General features: G+C 42.8%; 1 protein-coding gene across 5 annotated transcripts in view; it reads left to right on the plus strand.

Moving 5' to 3' along the window:
- Positions 1 to 14629, plus strand: part of SOX5 (SRY-box transcription factor 5) — a 607462-nt gene that overhangs the window by 60733 nt on the left and 532100 nt on the right. Inside the window, exon 1 of one of the 5 annotated variants that reach the window (XM_039698240.1) lies at positions 13533 to 13637. The exons of the other annotated variants lie outside the window; for them this stretch is intronic. The gene's annotated coding sequence lies outside the window, so the exon portion shown is untranslated. Of the gene's footprint in view, positions 1 to 13532; positions 13638 to 14629 lie in introns of those variants that run through there. 5 annotated transcript variants of the gene reach the window in all.

Below are 14629 nucleotides of genomic sequence, written 5' to 3' on the forward strand. Positions count from 1 at the left end.
TCCGAGTCCTTCAGCAGATGCTTAACCTTAAGCACATAAATAATCCCATTGTTTTCAGTGTCTTTAATCTGTGCTTTTAAGTGCTTTGTTGGATTGTGGCCTAGTATAATTATATGTTTGCAATAACAGTTGCTTATTAAAAGCAGTTGTTAGATCTCAAAAATAATATAAAAGAAATAACATGAGAAAATATGTATCAAACAGTACTGAAAAAATGCATAAAAATTGTTTCAAAATCCCTATTTGTCATTGTCCATCACACTGTAGATTCTGCTTTTTGTGACACTCCTTTCTTTTAAGAAGGGAAGACCAATCCATGTTAGGGAAGATATTACAGAAATGTATATGGAAATACAGGAATTTTTAAAAAAGTTATAATTTTCAAGTCATAATTTAAAAAAAAGGTTATATTTGTTATTAACACTGAATTCTGTAATAAAGGTGAGATTTCTTTAAAATAATTTGCTTTGATATAATTGTAGAGCTGAGTAGATCATTGCCCAGCTGTCAGTCAGTCCCACAGGGCTTTGCTGCTTTCTTAGTCACAACAAGTGGGTGCAAGGAGTGAGACAGGAGCAGGGGTCTCTTCCCAGCAGCTCCTCTCTTTCTGTACTCAGTGTTTTTCACTTCTCCTTGCTCCTTCCCCTGGGTCTGTTCTGTCATGTTCCATTCTTTGTCAGACCCTCTCCATTTCCTTTAACCCAAAGCAGAGATTAAGGACCTGACACTGAATTTTACAGTGGTCGTTGTGCTCTGGTTAGGCGGCTTCTCATAAACCATCTCCATAAAACATAAGCACTTCATGTTCTGAGGCAAGGAGGAGAAAATAGAGACAGAAAGCACATCTCATTTATCTTCAGACTTCAGTAATCCATGTAAGAACTTGATTTTTATTTTTTTTTTAATCAGAATAGTTGTATTAGATCCACAAGTTACTTGCAGGTAGTGCCTAATAATCCCGTTTTATCAAAATATCTTCCTTGTTTTTTTCATTGAACATGTCCCTGTTTTTGAATAAAGGATGAAACGGACCACAGTGCTTAACTCCCATTCTCTCCAGAACTATTTAATTCTTTAATTATATGCCCTTTCTTATTCTTTCATTCACTAATAAAACACCCACCTTGACTAAAAACGAACTTGAAAATAGTTATTTCCACCGTAAATCACAATGTCATTTATATTGACCATTAACCACTGTGTTTTACTCTGGTAAAATGTTCTGATGGGCCCTGAGTGATGGTGCTCACCTGGCTGCCAGCCCAGCTGCATATCACAGGCACTTGCTAGGAGAAAAACTAGGTTTCTGGATTATATACCCTCTAAAATTCAGTGTTGGCATGAACAATTTCTACTGACAAGTTTGAGAAGCCACTTGTGTGGGTAGAACACTGGTCTCAGCACCAAGTGCTTGTGCCTGCAGCTTTGTACTTGTATCTCCCCTCTCCATACCTTCATGTACTGCTTTCCTGATCTGCCTGCTCCTCTAAAATACTTTTTTCAGTTTATTTTTCCATGGAAGCTCAAGAAAAAACACAATAGTGGTAATATAAAGACAATTTTCCTTGCTCTTTTGTGCCCCTGAGTCAGAGCTTACGTAGATTTTACAGCAATTTGTCACTTCTGCTCTTCCAGCATAACCGTCTTGCCTGGTCTGCCAGCCAAATTTTTTGAGTGCATTTACAAGTCATGTGAGCACGAATAAATGACCACAAGCATCCAGCAGCACTCAAAGGGTAAAAGAAATGTGAAATGATCTGTAAATGTCACTGTTACGTGTGACAAAAAAGAGGGCTTGGCTGGTCTAAGTTGGAATACCCAGCAGTGCTGAGTGAATGTCATACCAGGATGGATTTGGAGTAAATTTATTTCCTGGTGTATGATATGAGCATGGTGGGGCATGTGGGTGTTCTGTGTTGTTGCCTTGCAGAGGGGTGTGTGTGATTTCATGTGCAGGGTGTGGGGTGCATCACCCAGAGATCCTGAGTCCATGGCCTGGGCTGAAGATGGATGGTTTATTCCTTATTCCCAGGGGCTGGCAGGCCTGGTGAGCACCTTGCTGCAGAGGTTTCTCTTGTTGGGTGCCCTGACCCATTCCAGAGCCAGCCCCGAGTGAGAGCCAAGGCTGCTGCTTGCCCAGGGGCTGTGGGGATGTTTGGGGTGCTGGGGCTCCTTCCTGCAGAGCTGGGATCTCAGGAGCTCCCAGGGAATACGGGATGTGTGGGCAGGTGAACAGCACTGCTTGTAAAAGCTGGAATAGCCAGCAGAGGATGGCAAGACAGCCAGAATCCTTTTGTGGCTGAAGTGCTGGGGAAGCCTGCTCCCCAAGCTCTCAGAAGTACCCATTTCCCCCAGCAATGAGTTCATTAGTGTGCGTGGCTGTTCGGCAGGCAGGTGTGGGCTGTCCCGGGGCTGTCTGTGCTGCAGCAGGAAATGTCACCTCGGATCAGGCTGGCAGTGCTCCAGCCCTGCTGGCCCAGGGCAGGGCATCTCTGAGCTCTCCTGTAATGCACAGTGACTGCCCCACCACAGCAGCATCACTGCCTGCGAGCTGACGATAATGGGTGCCACCTTCTGCAGCTCGGATAAATGACAACTTTGGGGAAGGTCACAGCTCAGTGTGAGAAGTCCTCCACACCTTGCAAGGAAAAGAAAAATCCCATACCCTGCACAGTGCCTTTCCTGCTCCTGTCTCTTTGCTTACACAGGTGGAAATGTTGAAATGAAATAGCAGGGCGAGGGTGAGCGTGCTGCTGTTGTGTTTTGATGTGGCTCTTAAATTGCCCTTCATTGTCAGAAGCTGTTAGGCTGAGGAGTGAAATGCACTCCTTGAGTGGCAGCAGGAATTGGTAATTACCTTTAATTCTCCACAGGGGCACGGGAGGTGCGGGCTTTGCCCACGTGTCAGCCAGAGCTGATGCTCAGAGAGCAGGGCTGGGGTGTGGAGGGGCTGAAATGGGTTCGTGTCCCCTTTTCCAGCAGCCTTTGTGCCCAGACAGTGCCACGGGCACTGCCCCAGCCCCACTGCCTTGGAGCTGGGCTGAGAAAGGGCTGCAAGCAGCAAGGTGGGAGCATCCCTGATTTTTATTTTTTTCCTGGCAGCTGCTTTTTTCTTATCAGCCCTTGACCAGCCCAAGGCCTCTGAGAAAGCAGCAGGGTGAGGGAGGTGCCTGCAGGAGCTGGGTGGGATGGGGAAGCAGTGGGCACTCCTCTGTAGGAACTGCTCCCAGCCACGATGAAATGCGTTTGCAGTGACACAAGGAAGCTTTGTCATCAGCTCTCCAGTGGGAGCAAGATTGGAAAACGTAACACACCATGCCCTATTCCACTAAATATGGTCCCTGTCCTTAGCTCCCCACTTGCTGTCTTGCAGTAAAGCTGCTGGGTTTCTCCGTGCCCAAGCATCAGAGGAGGATGAAGTGCACTGCTGTGCCCTGCACTTGCTGGCAGAACTTCTTTTCTGCTACATGGGCTCAGAGATGTGCTTTGTTTTATTGTCTCCCTTCCTTTTGAGAGGTACAAAGTACAGTGACAGAAACTATCATACTCAATTGGACATGCTTTCTACAGATTTGTTAAGGATTTACTCTACACATTTGTAGCATTTAGTTGCCATGGCAATGACCTCGGTGCAAGAGGGAACAGCCTTTAGGTTGGACCTCAGATTTTCCTTTCATTTCCATTTAATTTGATTTGACTGTGAAATGTCACTTCCATTGCATTGATTAAGCTTCACTGCGGCCACCAGCTCTGTTAGAAAGGTTAAAGGGCAGGCCAGTGGCTGTCATTTTTCTCCCCCCACCCTTTTCTGATACCAGTATAGGTTTGTTTTGTTTTTGTTTTTTTTTTTTCCAGAGGAAGACTAAGATTTTACCCCATGGTGTTCCACAGCAAAAGCAAAACTAATGCAGCAACAGTTTGAGGTGGTGCTAACCTGCAGCTTCCTCAGACAATTTTACAGCACTTTAAAAAATAGGAATTTGTTTCTCTTTTCTTTCCTGACATCTGCTCACCTCCCAGAAAAAATAAATAGGATTTATTCAATTATCCAGCACTGGCCACCATGCTGGAAGGAGGACAGCCACCTCTTTTTCCAAAATCTGTTGTCCCTGGGGTGTGTGAATGCCTGCCAGCTCCATGGGGCAGGGAGTCACTGGAGCTGTGTGTGCAGTACCCTTCTGCCCAGGCTCTTTCCAGTTAGTTTGGTACTTGCAGATTTTATGCAACAGGTGTAAAACAGAGAATGGCAGCGTGTTGGGATGGGAGGCTCCAAAGGAGAACCAGGCAGCAGCCAGGATTTCTTTAGGCAGCTTCATTAAAGGCAAACAAATTAAAGTCACTACTGTGGTTTTCTTCATTCCCAGTCCGAGGCACTCAACCTTTGTAAGCAGTACAGCCCATCTGCAGAATGCAGAGGTGCAACAAATGGTGCTGCATTTGAAAAGCCTTGCCCCTCTTACTGCCCCAAGACCTGTGCTGTGTGGGCTGCCAAGGACCTGGATAAATTAGGTCTGTTCATTTAGGTGCTGCACAACCTCGGGTGCCTCTTTTGTCTGCATCTCTCCATTAGCAGGCACAGAAGCCTTCCTGGCAAGCTGGCTTTTTGCTGTGAGCCAGCTTTTCTGCCACATGCTTCAACTAAACATCAGCTAAAATATCATCTTGAAATTTGCATATTGCATGATAACTGAAGTTAAGATTCCTCCTGCTTAGCTTGGTCAAAACTTAAGGTAAGTCCTATAGTTATGTGTTTTGCTATTTGTTAAATAGATCAGATGCTCATTTAAAAAACTTTGCTTCTTCTTACTAGTCCTGCAGATAATTGCTTTTTAAGTTTGTTTAGTTGCTTAGAATTTGAAAAGAAACTAATAAACCAGAAGTATTAAAACAGCTTGGTCTGAAGGGAGGGATGCAAGGAAGGCTCATTAAAACAGGCATGTGAGTACAAACTGGTGGGCTGGTGAGGAAGAGGCCTGGAAAAGTCAAGGGAGAAAAAAATGTTTGACCAGGCACAGGGTAAAGAATGCAAGCAGAAACTCAAACCCCAAAGTGCCACATATGGCTTGAAAATCTTTGCAGCTGAAGGACTGATTTTCTTTCCTGACTGAGCTGAGCTTCACATTAAGCCTCTTTCTTTTTGGAAAGGAGGGCTGAACTGGTGTGAAGAAAACTGCAGTTCTGGAGCCTGTGTTGGCTGCAGGATGGAGAAATAACTCACATGTATCAGGGAGGGAATGAATTGAACTTTTTTTACTGATTTCTGCTCCTGTCTCTGTGACATGTAGCATCGGGCATCAGGGCCACCCTCTATAGGGACATCATCCCCTGGTGGGTGGTCAGGGCCAGCCCTGGAAGGGTGCAAACCCCTGGGATGGTCATCTATTGTATTTGTAGGGACTTTTGTGGCAGGGAGGAATGATGAATTTGACTCTGCCTTCAGAAGGTTAATTTATTACTTTATGATACTATATTATACTAAAGGATACAGAAAGGATTCTTTCTCAATGCTAAAAAGATGATAATGAAAATTCGTGACTCTTTCTAGAGTCTCACAGCTTGGTAATGACTGGCCAAAGAATTAAAACAACCTACACTAGAATTTAATGAAACAATTACCTGTGGGTAAATAATCTCTGAACATGTTTTACACGTGAGCACAACAGAAGCAAATGAGATTAGAATTATTTTCTTTTTCTCTGGGGCTTTTCAGCTTCCCAAGAGAAAAATCCTAAGCAAAGAAATTTTTCCAAAAAATGTAAATGCTACAGGCATCTTTGCTCCTACTGCGTGGCTCAGTGGAGAGGGCTTGAGTTGGGGAAAGGTCTTCAGAGGGGGAATCCTTCCTGCTGTGTGCCACAGGAGGGGGGTGGCTTCAGCTGCCAGCACTGCAGCTCAGAGCTCCCTGGCAGTGCAGGCGAGAGCCTGGCTGGGGCTGTGGCTCTGTCATCAGCTGCTGCTGGGGTGACTGTCACAGGGAGGGCAAAAATCTCCATGCTAGGTGCCCTTCCTGCAAGTATTGCCTCCTTTTCTGTTTGCTTCCAAAAACTTACACCAATAACTGGTGGGAAAAAGGAAAACAAAAACTTACACGAGTAACTGGTGGGAGAAGGAAGGAAACCAAAAACTTACACCAATAACTGGTGGGAGAAAGAAGCAAAGGAGAGTCACAAGGATGTAGCTTCCTACATAAGCAGTAAGATGAAAACCCCTCCTGAAGCTGGAGTGACCCTGGACAGCCCAGGGGGATGGTGCTTCTGACAGAGCTTTTCTGCTCTTCCTTGGGTCTGGGGGAATGGGAATGCTGGATGTGGAATCCAGCAGCTGCTGAGCACTTCTGCTTATCCATGCAAATTGTCACCGTGCCCATGGTGGGGAAGGAGGGGTTTGGCAGTGCTTGAGCCTGGACACTGGCTCATGGAGGTGCCCCAGAAATTGGGATGCTGCTTTGGATGTGCTCCATTGTCTTAGCCTGGATTTGTAAAAGAAAATGTTAGTTCTGAGCTCTGTGTGTGTGTCTGGTTCTGGCTAGGCATCACAGCCACTTTTGGGGCTTTTCACTGCTTGGAAAGGACCCCATTTTAGGGCAAGGTGGTCAGTTCTCCTTTGGAGCAGAATCATGGTAATATTCTCACAATGTAAATGCAGATGCTGTGGACTTCCACAGAAGATGAGTTCTTCTGCAGTGATGTTTCAAAACCTCCCAAATTCATAATTACTTTTACACTCTGAGTCAGTGTTTGGAGATGAAGCAACTGTGGGACTATGGTAAAAAATCAGATTAGGAGAAAATACTTGACTTCTCTGTGCACTTTAGGATTTTTAATATGGATCATGGTGTTTGGTTTCTTGTGTAAAAGCAATTTGAGGTCTTCAGAGTACATGACTGATGACAGTACTACTAATTTTTGTTCATTTATGAAGAGGTTCTTTTCAGAAAAACAGTGTTTAAGACTAAATACTGAATGTGGTGCTTGTTCTTCATAGCAGTTGTGCCAGGCAGTAGAAATTCCCTTTTCCAAGCTCCCAGCCACACCCTCTGATGGAGACAGAAGAACAGCAAATGGCTTTGTTCAGATGTCTCCTGTGTCATCCTCTCAGCTAAAAATGCTGTATTAAAAACCTAAAGCAGGTGGAGAAAGTTAAAACCTGAATTCTGAAAATTCCATTTGATGCTGTATCACAAATTTTTGCTCAGAAATGAGAAAAATGGATTTTTGGTTTGGTTTCTGTCCATACCCAGCTGCTCCTTCTGCCACCAGCAGTGCCGGTGGCTCCTGGTCTGAGCCCTGGGGGTGTTCCAGCAGGGAGGAGCTGCTGGCCCCCTTGTTGGGGCAGGTGTGAGGGACACTCCACCCAGAGCAGGGCAATCCCCCTCTCCCTGGGGGCTGCTTGGGGCAGCCAGAGGCAAACTGGCACCTCCCTTTCCACCTCAAACACCATTTTTCTCCACACCCTCAGTGGGAGACGTTCTCTCCCCCAGGTAACCAAATTTGTCCTATTTAGGCAGGGAAGGGAGATGCTGTTTAATTCCTCTGCACAAAGTGAGCAGGATTCAGCAGCTCCAGCTCCAACACATTTTTTTTTTCCACTTCTCAGCAGGAGCTGAGTATTGGCATCTCTCCCACAGCATCATGCCTTGTTGTTTTCTCTCAAGCAAAAACAACAGAAAAGGAAGATGAAAAGGAGGAAGCAGACAGATCTGAAAGAGGATCGTTAGCTCCAAGGTCTGGTGGGACCTCCTTGCAAACATTTGCAACTCGGTGTCACCCATGCCAAAGTCACACTGCAGTTTTCAGAACCTTTTATAGTCTCCAGCACATAGACACTATCTTTTCCTCCTTGTGTTTGCTGCTTAGCAGGAGCAGTTAATAGCAGATTTTATCTATTTACCCCTGGATTTTAGAGTGCAATAATCACATTGTGGCATTCATAGGTCATGTCATGGTGTGCTATTAATACCTTTGTTGTGTATTAACCTCCTCAAAGCATAAAAGGAGAGGAGCCTTCCCTAGTTTTAAGCTGAATTTCCAATTTGAATGTCAGGCCAGGTTCACAAAAATTTCCAAAATAGGTGAGAGTTATAAATAAAACTGAATGTGTTACTGTTTGGGGGGAAAGCTGTGGAACTCAGTTTTTTCTTCCAGCTCAGCCCCAGAATAGACACAGGCTGTTTTTCACTTTGAGCTTTTAGATTCCAGCAGACCTCAAACTTAACAAAAAGATCAGAAGAATTTTATGAACTGAAGAGTGAGTTTCATGCAGATATGAATCAGCACTGATATCTTGGCTACTGTCATCATGTGAGTATGCTGTCATTGCAGCAGATATGATAAATTTGGGAATCTTAAACTGAACATACTTGTCCAGTATTCCTATAAGGCAAAGCAGGGAGAAGAGGATTTTGTAAATGCCAGTAATAGTATTTTTAGAGAAAATATTTTACCTGTTGTCTTTAAATTTTGCCTTTGAACTCCATTCAGATTTTTAGATGCAGGAGGACTTACTGGGATTTCTGGGGCACCAAGCCAATGTAAATATTAGAAATAAGAGGAAATCATAGAGCTGTTTTCCTATTGTTAATAGCAAAATGCATCTTTTGTTGGATTTCCTCCCTGCAGGACCCTCCCTGCTGCAGTAGTACCATTTACCCCCGTCTTCTTTTGTGGTTTCAAAGGGCCTGTTCTGCAGAGCTGCTTACAAACTGCACTGAAGGCTGAACATTCTTGCAGGGAATCAGACAGTTCTGATTGACCAAGTAAACTTAATTCCCAGTGACAAGAGAAAAATTAATTCGAGCATTTGGAGAGATGAGGTTTGGGGGAGTCTATGGCGTTGGTCTATAATGTGAGTCTTTAATGTCTGAAGGCTTCAAGTCAGTGTTTGTAAAGAACCCTCTTCACTTTGCCCCTATTTTGAAGCACTTATTTTCCTCTCTGCTTGCAAAGATCTTAAAAAGATCTCAAGTCTTTGTACTTGAGATTGCTTTTGTTCAGAGTTGTCCGGCGTTTTCTCCCCTTTCATGTTTTTTTTTGCACTGTTTGCTTTGCTGTGTGCACATTGTGGGGTTTAATGTGAAATTCTGGTGGGTGAAATTGTGCATATCTCCTCCTGTTTTGCCCTTTCCTTTTAGTACGTGAAGGAACCAGCAAAAAGGAAAATGCTGTTACTAAACATATAAATAAATCATAGATTTGTAGTTTCATAATCAGTTTAGCAGATTATATTCTAGTTGATATATAATATTGCATGGTTGTATGTGAAAATGAAGAGAAAGTAAAAACAAAATTATATTTACCATCAATTTTGTTAATTACGAGAAACTAGTTCACAAATACACAGGAGTACAATCTTGAGCTAACCCTTTGTCTTCTTGTTTGTTTAATAGATTAGATGGATGTAGCAAACAGCATGCTGCTGGGGCAACATTAATTTTATTATAGAATAAAAAGTAGAACTGTTAGTCTGTGTTCCTGGCACGTTTGTAAGCTATCTGACCTATTTTCTCCTCCTGCCCTCTACTCAGTGCTGACCAAATTCCCCCTCTCCTATGCCTGACTTAAAACTGGATAACAATTAAAGCAGGCCTGGAGATGTTACCCAGTATTCTGGAAATAGAGAAGATGTATTTTTTTATATGTTTCAGTAAAAGGGAGAGACAACTTCACCCCTTTAAACAAGGGGATAATCTGTTTACACCAGAGGAATAGGCTCACTTGGTTTCCTTCCCTTCAGCTGTGAAAATAATTTCAGGGGCCAATATTTGCCTCGTGTTCACCAACAGAAATACCTGGATAGCTTGTCTTAAATTTATTATATTTTAGGAGAAAAACTAAGCTAGGAGACTACACTTCCCAGAATCCTCAGGAAGTGCATCATGTCTGATATGGACTTCTAAAATTAAAGCACTCTGGTTTTGCAGCTGCTCATCTTGGGGAGTTGGAAGTATCTGTTTCTAAATGATGTTCCTTGCAAAAAAATCCCAAACCAACCTTTCAGTGTTGTGTTGTCACTGAAGATGAAATCCAGGCCTTTAGGTTCCAAAAGTTGTCATTAACAATATAGTCATTCCACGTCTCCAAAAATCATGACAGATGTAAAATAATCTGAGTCAAAAATTGTAGACATGCCCAATATCATGAGTCTTCTTTCCCTTGAACAACTCTTGTCTTGCTTTTTGTTCTGGGCAGTTGGTGGTGATTTTTAGATTTTGGTATGCTGAAAGATAATACATTATTTAGGATTTTAGGTGTGAAAATAAAAACAACCAATCAATATAGCACATAATATAACACTATTTGAAATTTCTCTTTTGACCTTGACCAGTTATTTTTCAGTGAGGGGCATGCTCAGACTAGCCTGGAAGTAGCAAACTAAATTACTGTGTCCCAGCACTGCAGGTGGACAGAGCATCCTGCTAATGTGGCCAGGATGGATTCCAGCCAGACAGGTCAGAGGGCAAATAAATGTCTCTGTGCACACCCTGAACTGCACAGGCATTTGGATAGTTGAGTTTGGCACAACCTGGTGTGAGAGAAAGAAGTGTCTCAGTAGCCCAGTCAGAAATGCAGCCCCAGTTCAGTGCCTGTGCTGTTCCTCATTTCAGCCCCCATCAACCTCTATTTCTCTGTTTTTCCCAGAGTTCTGAGCTTTTTGTCACCCATTAGGAAGACCAGTGTGAAATGCTTGGATATGCTTTGTTGTTGGACACAATTCTAACACTGCTTCTCCATGTCTCTGTGACTTTTCCCATTGAAAGTACATGGAAACTTTTTAATAGTCAAATCTGCATACATAGTGGATTTTTAATGGCAGTGGAGGAACTGCCATTTGAGAAACCTCACAATGTGTTGAAATCTAAAAATACAACATTGTCTTCTCCTCCACCATCCCTCTGGTTCGTGCGTTCTTTCAGGATGTGCCAAAACAAGTCTTAATCTCTGTCTTCAAGATACTGTATTGTAGTGTGTGTTTCAGCCCAGATAAGCTATCTGGGATGCCTTTTTATTGCTCTGCAAGGTATTATTATTGTTCATGTAGAATAATAGTGAAAATAGTGATTTTTTCATTGGTATTTTTTGGGCTTTGTATATGCCCCAGAGGTAGATAAAGAGTTTATGCAGAAAGGTTATATTTAAGAGAAATGGGTATCAGTGCTATGAGATTATACCCATGACAGATGGTTGTAACTAAAGCTTCATCTTGGTGCTGAAAAGCTGAATGAAACAGTATTCAGATTTTGAAGTAATATTGGCTTCATTTCAATGGGACTTTTGCCTGAGTAAGAACAGACTAAAAAACTCACTAATGATTCTAATTTTTTGTGTCAGCTTTGAGTAGATTTTCAAAAATTGAACTTTATTTTTGCCTATTTTGGATTGATAAAATTCCAACAACAACATGGGGGGGTTGTTTGTTTGTTTACAGAAATATGTGCAACATTATGCCTTTGTTCACTGGGATGACAAGATATAAAACAACATTGTTTTATGCACGCTGTAAAGCAAAACATCTTACTGGGAATCATGAAAGAGTTGTAAAAGTGATTTTTTTTTTTTTTTCCCTTAGTTTCGAGAGCTGGTTGTGAACCTCAAAATTTTGTGAGGTTCAGTCAGAATAGTTATGTAAAAGTTCAGATGCTAACCTTAAGCAAATCCAAATATCTTGAGGCTGGAAATCTCTACAAGAACATATTTCCCCTTGACTTGTCTAATACAATGAGTTCAGCGAGGCTGCACCCTGGGGAGTTTTGGCCCACCATGCAGTGTGTGTGTGCTTTAAGTGCTTACACTCAGCCATGAGGGTATTTTTAATTTCATCTTGAGAAACTAAACTGAGGGACTTCACAAATGAACCCATCAGGAAGACAAGGTTAATTCTGGCCGCTGTTTGTGGGAGTATGGTGCCTTCAAATACCAACACATTTTTTTTTCAGTGGTGGCATTTGGAAGAATAAATGAAGTGTGACTCCCGGCATCTCTTTAGTTGCCCTGAAAATGGAATGTCAAACAGCATATAATCATCTTCCTTGTTTAAAGGAAGAGGAGCAAGTGAGAGACCTAGTTTTCTATTTGTGTCAGTTTTTGGATGTCTTAATATTCTATCTTGTCTAATTTTCCAGAGAGTGATAATAGAGTTCCTGTCAAATTAGAGGTTACAGACTCTTTAACCTTTATGTCACAAAAAACCCCTACATTCCTTATTATTACCATGAATATAATCCAAATAAAAATTTTACTTTTAATGCTGTTACGCTGAATGTTGCATTCCAAGCATATAATTTTATTCATTATAAATATTAAAAATATTCAGCCTGACATTAGCCTGCTTGCTCCCCGATCTCTTTTAGAAAGGCTGATCTGGATGTGTCACCCCTTGGTCTGGGGAGCAGCAGTTTGGGCTCAGCCCCTGCACTGCCAGGGCTGAGCAAGCACCACTGCTGCCCTGCCAAGTGCAGTTCTCGGGTTCAGCTGATGTGGCAGAGATGTTTTCACATGGACCAGCCTGATGGCACCATCTTTGAGGAGTGGGAATGAGCCAGGGGATGAATTAAATTAATTGTACTTGCCCCACACTGGGGGGTTTGCTGTCAGAAGAGCCTGATGTGGCAACACGGGAATTTCAGTAACATCCTCTAAGGGGGCTCTTTCCTTTTGCAGAGAGTGGTGCAAAGGCCTAAGTTCCTTTAAAATTAAAAAGCTGCAGCCCTCTTCAGTGTAAGTAGAGCTGTGGCAAGTATGACCTAATGTTTGGTCAAGTTTTGTTCTCATTTACATGGAATCCAACACATTTAGAGCTGCTGTAAAAGGGCCTTACTTTCAAGCTTACAACAAATGAGTAGTGAACAAACTCATAATCTCATTCTTACGTCGTTTTAGTTCAAAATCCAAAATGCCTGGGACTTCTCTACCCAAGTCTTAGTGCCCAGTGTTCTCGGAGATGCAAATCCAAGGCTGGGTTTTTTTTGGTTTGTTTTGTGGGAATTTCGGTCACGTCCTGCTAAGGGGGCTCTTTCCTTTTGCAGAGAGTGGTGCAAAGGCCTAAGTTCCTTTAAAATTAAAAAGCTGCAGCCCTCTTCAGTGTAAGTAGAGCTGTGGCAAGTATGACCTAATGTTTGGTCAAGTTTTGTTCTCATTTACATGGAATCCAACACATTTAGAGCTGCTGTAAAAGGGCCTTACTTTCAAGCTTACAACAAATGAGTAGTGAACAAACTCATAATCTCATTCTTACGTCGTTTTAGTTCAAAATCCAAAATGCCTGGGACTTCTCTACCCAAGTCTTAGTGCCCAGTGTTCTCGGAGATGCAAATCCAAGGCTGGGTTTTTTTTGGTTTGTTTTGTTTTAAATCAGGTGAGCGCCACACGCTTCGGTTTTGTAATGAGAGTTTTTGCACTGTCCTAATTAATACAGTGTGCCTGTCCTGGACCTTTGAAGTAAGTGGGAGTTCTGCCACCAATTTAAATAGGAGAAGGATTTGAGCCAATTTGAACAGAAGTTTTCACTTATCTTGGTGCCTAATCTTCTTTTTAAAGGGATGTGGGAGTATCGGCACCTCCTACGTAACGCTCATCAGCGTGCAGAAGTAAACTAGTCTGGTCACTTATGGAGGCCCATTTAAAACCAGGAGGATTACTCAGGTGAGTGACAAGGCTTGGAGAACAGATTTTAGGGAAGTTAATTCAGAGTGCAAAATGACATTTAACCCATCTGTGTGAATATTACCAGTTGAAGCAGGCCACAAAATCATTTCGAAATTGTAAGATTAAAAAAATCCCCAATCCCCTTCTATGTTTTTCTTGCATTGGAGTTGTCAGGGTTCACACTTTCAGGGGTGGGTTTTTTTAAGCATCACAGCTTGTAGCTCCATTTCTTTGTTAAATTGGAGCTGATATTCTCCAATAAGCAGAGCAGAGCTGTAAGAGAAGTGCCTGCTCTGAATCTCATGGCAAAATCACAATATTTGACAACACTAGGTCTGTGTAAATATGTATGTTCCGTGCAGTGCTTTGTCTCTGGAGAAGCAGGGCTGTCTAGAGCTCCTCTGCTGTCTCCCTGGATGGCAATGTATAGCTCCAGAGTGGCTGGCCACGTAGGGCTGGTTTATCAGGAAACTGGCAGACTGACTGTTGTCTTGGGAGGGTGTTGCAGAAACTGAGGCAGCTTCACTGTGAGGTTTCTGCTCTTCACTGGAATGCTTGGAGTGAACCTGTAAATTGAAGAGGGAAAAAAACTGATGTTGTCCTCATACTGTGTCTCTTTCTTCACTTGGGTGCCCAGGAGCCCATAAATGCTGATTTCCTCCAGCCTGCCCTGTGGTCGCTGTAGATTGACTCTGGTTTTTCCTGAGCTGCAGGGAGATGGTGCATTGGAGCTGGTGGCATCCGTGTCCTTCAGTGTCCCTAAACATTCACCTGGCTGAAGCCTTGCAGACAGCAGCACATACAACTGGGTGTGTTGTGTTGTATTGGAAAGGTTTTTTGACTACTGTTCCAGATGATGATGTGTCCCAGAACAGGCAATATTTTATCCATTTTTAGTTTGAAGGACATCTCTTTCCCTTAAATATTTCTTCTTAGAGGTAATAAAGTACCCATGACTGTGGGTACTGCTGTGTAATGACAAAACAGGG

This window comes from Passer montanus, unplaced genomic scaffold (genome assembly GCF_014805655.1).
Source record: "Passer montanus isolate IOZ18808 unplaced genomic scaffold, ASM1480565v1 scaffold122, whole genome shotgun sequence".
NCBI lineage: Eukaryota > Metazoa > Chordata > Aves > Passeriformes > Passeridae > Passer > Passer montanus.